The following is a 6,021-nucleotide window of genomic DNA, read 5'->3' on the forward strand; positions in this document are numbered from 1 at the left end:
TGATGGCTCTTCTAATGTTTCGAAGGTATTTAGTCTTTAGCCTTTACAGGAATCCATCCCACGATTTGAAGCACGTATTCTGCTTATCACCGATGTTTCCCAAGTGCACTACAACTTGCTTTTCCTCCATGTAATTCCACTACAACCTTCACCTCCTGTCTCTTGTGCACTTTGATTATTGTGCACATTGATTGAAAACATTGTCTTGGTTTGATTGCCTTGCCAGATGGCCCAAGCAACACACTCCTTGGATGGGCCCTCCTTAGTCTCCACCAGGGCTATGGTGTTATTATTACTTTATTTATTGATAACTGTTCACTTAAACAGGCACAGGGTACCTTTTGACACTTTCCCAATTTGAAGAGATTCCTGCATGACTCACAGAGCAAACACCAGAGAAACAGGCCCCCAGGCCTACGGTCTACACCTGTATCTCCTCTTCAAGTATGCCTCTGCTCATCTTCCCAGACAGTGGAATATTTGCAATCGATCATCATTCTCCACAGTACACTCATTACAGCTGCTTTTATTAGCCAAGGTACAGTTACATCTGTGATCTCGAGGCTTCTTAGTGCTTTTGGAGCCCACCTGACCGATGGTCTTCTTGGACAGGGCCAACTTGGTCGTTGCCTGAGGCTGCATTTCCTTGAAGCATGCATTCTCACAAGTTACGGGATTTGTTCCAAACCAATCAGTTTCTATGATTGCAGCTTATGTCTCTGACCAATCATTGAACTCATTAGACTTTACAGGGATCATCCCACGTATTCGCAGAATGTGCTCTGTATTCTGAAGCATGCATTCTGTGAGTCTGCTTAACCCTGATGTAAGAGCCAAGCATTTGTTTTCTATCTGCATTGTATTCTGTGTTGTGCGTTTATTATGGTGGTTGGTCACATGGGTGGGGGTGTGGAAAAAGCAAAGGGAATAAGTTATGTATTCATGCTTTGTTCTTTGCACCTTAGTTTAGTGCTGGGGACCAATGGATGTCATATCTTTGGCTGACCACTTAATTTATGCTTAATTGCTTCGCTTCAAGATTCTATGATATGCTAGTTGCTAATAAAGAATCAACTTTTGAAACATTGTTATGAACTGATTGGAAAACATGACATACAACGATAAAAAATCCATGTGGGTCACCAGCAGTGGCATTAGTTTGTTAGAGTTTGCCACTACATTCTGTCAACAAAATAATTCGATAGTTGTATCAAACGATATACTCTGTCTTAACGGAAAGTGCTTCAGGTATTTTCAATGCACTTCCTGCGATATAACTGAGTCTCTGCAGTAATGTTAATGAAGGTGCTCGTCATGATGACTTTGTGTGATGAAGAGGCCAATACTGTCTTGTCAGCAACTCTTTTTGCAGCTGTATATTTGATTTAACATACCTTTTCCCATCTGTTGGCTCATCTGAATCCAGTGTGTAGATGTTACTCTAATGGCAGCTTTGCTCCGTTGCATCCAAGGCAAATAGAAACTATTACCAGCAGTTCTCTTCTTTGGGGACACGAGCACCCATGCAATGCGCATGCGTTATCTGGCGGCAATAAAATATCACACAATCTTTAATGGGTGCCCTGAATTTGGGTAGTTTCCACAATAACAGGGCCCCTTGCCTTTTCCATCCACAGGGCATATCACCTTCTCGCCCCTGGCACTGTTTTTCTGATAAAGGTAGAGTGTTCTCTGGTATTATTTGGCCTTCAAGAAGCCAATGCCCCATTATCATCTTCATTAACTTCTTCCTCCCTGCACTCAAGATCAGAACTTCCTCAAAACTGTTTCATGTTTGTCAATGCAGTTTGCATTTTGCACACACATGAAACATCAGGTGCCATACATGAAGTGGTGTAGCTTGAATTTTCTTGCCTAGCAAAATGATGTGAAAATGATGAAACTTGCACATTGTTATCTTCTGCGCCTGGTTGATTATATGGATTGCAGGGAGAATTTCTAAAGGTATAAGTTGAAATATCTACTCAAAATCTTTAATATATCTTCACAGGATACCATTTTGGCAGCATGAATAAACATACTTGTATCTTGGTCACCTCTGGTTGGTCCTAATGTTTATAGTAGCATTACCTTCCCCTGATGAAGGGTCTCGGCCCGAAACGTCGACAGTGCTTCTCCCTATAGATGCTGCCTGGCCTGCTGTGTTCCACCAGCATTTTGTGTGTGTTGTTTGAATTTCCAGCATCTGCAGATTTCCTCGTGATTACCTTTCCCTTCTCGCTTGTGTTGCTCTGCTTTCATGATACCTGGGAACCTTTGAAATATCTTTTCCTGTGAGGAACATCCCTACTACTCCATGTACAGATCAATGGCTGCCACTTCTGTTTCACCAACTCCACTGCCTGCCATTATTAGCGCTCCACCTAGATTGCCCGTTCTCTTTGTCACTGCATTGATATTTCCTATACCCTACTCCATTGCTAAAGTAAGGACTCTTTCTCTATATTTCTGTTTGGTAAGGCAAGTAAGCACAGCGTCATACAGTGCGGAAGCAGACCCTTCCACCCACCGAGTTCATGCCAACCATAAGCGCCCATCTGCCCTAATCCCATCTTCCTCCCACATTCACGTCAACTATCCCCAGACCAGTTGATTCAAGCTACAGTGGCCAATTAGCCTACCAATCCACACATCTTTGAAAGTGGCAGGAAAATGGAGTACCTGGAGGAGAGCCAAATGGTCACAAGAAGGTGGGTGAAAGCACTTGGCCCAGACAGGGTACCTGGACGAGTACTAAAGACCAGTGCTGATCAACTGGTGTACCTTTAACCTCTTGCTTTTGCAGTCTGAGGTACCCACCTGCTTCAATTACACCAGTGCCTAAGAAGAACCTGCATCAATGACTATCGTTCAGCAGCACTTACATCCACCGTGATGAAGTGTTTTGCGAGGTTGGTGATGAAATATGTCAACTCCTGTTCGAGAAGCAACTTGGACTCGCTCCAATTTTCCTACCATCAGAACAGGTCAACAGCAAATGTCAATTTATTGACTCTTCATTCAACCCTGGAGCATCTGGACAGTGAAGATGCATTCATTAGGATGCTCTTCATTGACTACAGTTTGGCATTCAATACTATCATCCCCTCAGAACTGATCAATAAGCTGAAAGACCTTGGCGCCAATACCTCCTTGTGCAACTGGATCCTTGATTTCCTCACTTGCAGACACCAGTCAGTTTGGATTGGCAACAACTTCTCCAGCAGTACAGATACACACAAGGCTCTATGCGTAGCCCTGCTCTACTCGCTTAATATTTATGCCTGTGAGGCTAGGAGGGAAATTGGAAATCTGGCTGAGTGGTGCCACAACAACAACCTCTCACTCAACTTCAGCAAGACCAAGATGTTGATTATTGATCTCAGCAGGAGGAAACTGGAGATCTGTGAGCCAGTCCTCATTGAGGGATCATAGGTGAAGAGGGTCTACAACTTTAAATTCCTCGGTATGAGGATCTGTCCTGGATCCTGGTCGTAAGTGCCATTACAAAGAAAGCATGGTAGCACCTCTACTTTCTTAGAAGTTGGCAAAGATTCAGCATGTCATCTAAAACTTTGATAAACTTTTATAAATGTGTGGTGGTGAGTATATTGACTGGTTGCATCACGGCCTGGTATGGAAACACCAATGCCCTTGAACAAATAAGCCTACAGAAAGTAGTGGCTACAGCCCAGTCCGTCATGGGTAAAACCCTCAATACCACTGAGCACATCAACACAGAGCACAATCACAAGAAAGCAGCATCCATTATCAACAAATCCTCATCATCTAGGCCATGCTGCAGCCATCAGGAGGAAGGCACAGGAGCCTCAGGACCCTCATCAGCAGGTTCAGGAACAGTTATTACCCCTCAACCATCAGGCTCTTGATAACTTCACTCACCTTCACTCACTCCATCACTGAACTGCTCCCACAACCTATGGATTCACTTTCAAGAACCCTTCACCTCATGATCTCAATATTTATCGGTTATTTATTTATTTATTTATTTAGTATTTGCATAGTTTGTTGTCTTGTTTGTCTGCCCCATTTGATGTAGTCTTTCACTGATTCTATTGTGTTTCTTGTACTTACCATGAATGCCCGCAAGAAAATGTATCTCAAGGTTGTATATGACGACATGTATGTACTTTGATAACAAATTTACTTTGAATTTTGAGCATTGTCTAATGCTACACAGACAAAATAGAAGCTCTGGGTAACTGCGCGTTGTGCCACACAGCTGATAGAGCTTCTAGCCAAACACTTTGATGTCTTAGATCACAGCAGTAATTGTATTCAAAATCAAATAGCCTGGCACACAGAGCTCGATCGTATGCACACATTACTCTTCTGGTAAGATGGTGGCGTGCTTGGACTCAGCGGATTCTACGGGGCCAACCAAAGGTCCAAATGCTTTTTAAACACAATTTTTATGATTGCAAGAACCGGTGGGACAATAAGAACCTAAAGGACTGCAGGTCTACCCCATCAGTGGGCTGGACATTGGCGGAGAAGCTGAAGGAGCTGGACTTGGTGCGGATCGTACTGCTGTCTGCATTGCAGAGGCATTGGAGGCATCTGTGTGCGAAGGAGGTATGCCGTCTAACAGCAAGTGATCACCTTTGTCGCTTTTCTTGTGATCACAAGACCCTGTTTGATATTGTTAGTGTGGAATGCTGCAGTTCCGATTTAGTAGTTTATTGACAAATGACGTGGGAGCTTTTTTCTCCAGTCCTGATGAAGGGTCTTGGCCCAAAACGTCGACTGTTTACTCTTTTCCATAGATGTTGCCTGGCCTGCTGATTTCCTCCAGCATTTTATGTGTGTTGCTTGGATTTTTTTCTTGTTTGTGGTGGGGAAGCTGCATGGCTTCAGTCATGGCAAGGACTTGGCCTCAGGCTGAGGTGTCAGCTATTTACAGTCACCCAGGAGAGAGGTTTTGGAGTTGGTGGGCTCCACCTGAGAGCTGGAGACAATGTCATGTGGCATACCTGCTGGAGACAGTGCTGCCCCTAGTGTTTGCTTGGTAGAAGACAAGATGTATTGTGTTTGACTGCAGACTGCATCTACATTTATGGACTCAGGCTCTTGGACTATATTTTTTTCCGTGTAACTGAGTTTTGCACCTTGGCCCCAGAGTAACTGTTTCTTTTGCCTGTATTCATGGGCATTCATTAAACTTGAACTTGAATATTTTTTCCTGACAGCGTCTCCCATCTGCCCTCTAAGGTTCACCAAGCTACTTGAGGAGCAGAGTTACTCTGCCTTGTCAGAGGATGCTTAGAATCATCCTTCAATTAATTGCAAAAGATGTTTGCTATTGCTAATGACTAAACTTTTTAAAGATAGGTCAGTGGATATAAGAAAGTCTGCAGATGCTGGGAATCCAAAGCAACACACAGAAAATGCTGGAGGAACTCAGCAGGTCAGGCAGCATCTATGGAAATGTATAGATGCTGCCTGACCTGCTGAGTTCCTCCAGCATTTTGTCTGTGTCTTAGTGGATGGAAAGTGCCTTTTTACAGAAAAGGGACAGGTTTTTGGCATCACACACAAAACGCTGGAGGAATTCAGCAGGCCAGGCAGCATCTATGGAAAAGAGTACAGTCGATGTTTCGGGCCGAGACCCTTCAGCAGGATCTGAAGAGTCGACTGTACCCTTTTCCATAGATGCTGCCTGGCCTGTTTCCAGCATTTTGTGTGTGTGTGGCTGGGATTTCCAGCACCTGCAGATTTTCTCTTGATTGAGGTATTAGTTTCCGAGCTTGTCCAGTTGCGACCCTCAGGTAACGCCACACATTAGCAGCAAAGCTCTGGGCTAGTAAACCATCAAATGGTCTGAACCAGCCTGATTGACAAGAGCTCTGACAATGACGTCGGCAGGACAACCTCCTCTGTGCTTTAAACTCTCCCACTTGGGGCAGCTTCCCGCGAAACTGACGTCACCTTGGTAACCGTTGCCCCGCGTGACGGCGTGAGGCCAGTTGCGATTGGCTAAGGCCGCAGCAGTGACCTCCG

This window comes from Hemitrygon akajei, chromosome 7 (assembly GCF_048418815.1).
Source record: "Hemitrygon akajei chromosome 7, sHemAka1.3, whole genome shotgun sequence".
NCBI lineage: Eukaryota > Metazoa > Chordata > Chondrichthyes > Myliobatiformes > Dasyatidae > Hemitrygon > Hemitrygon akajei.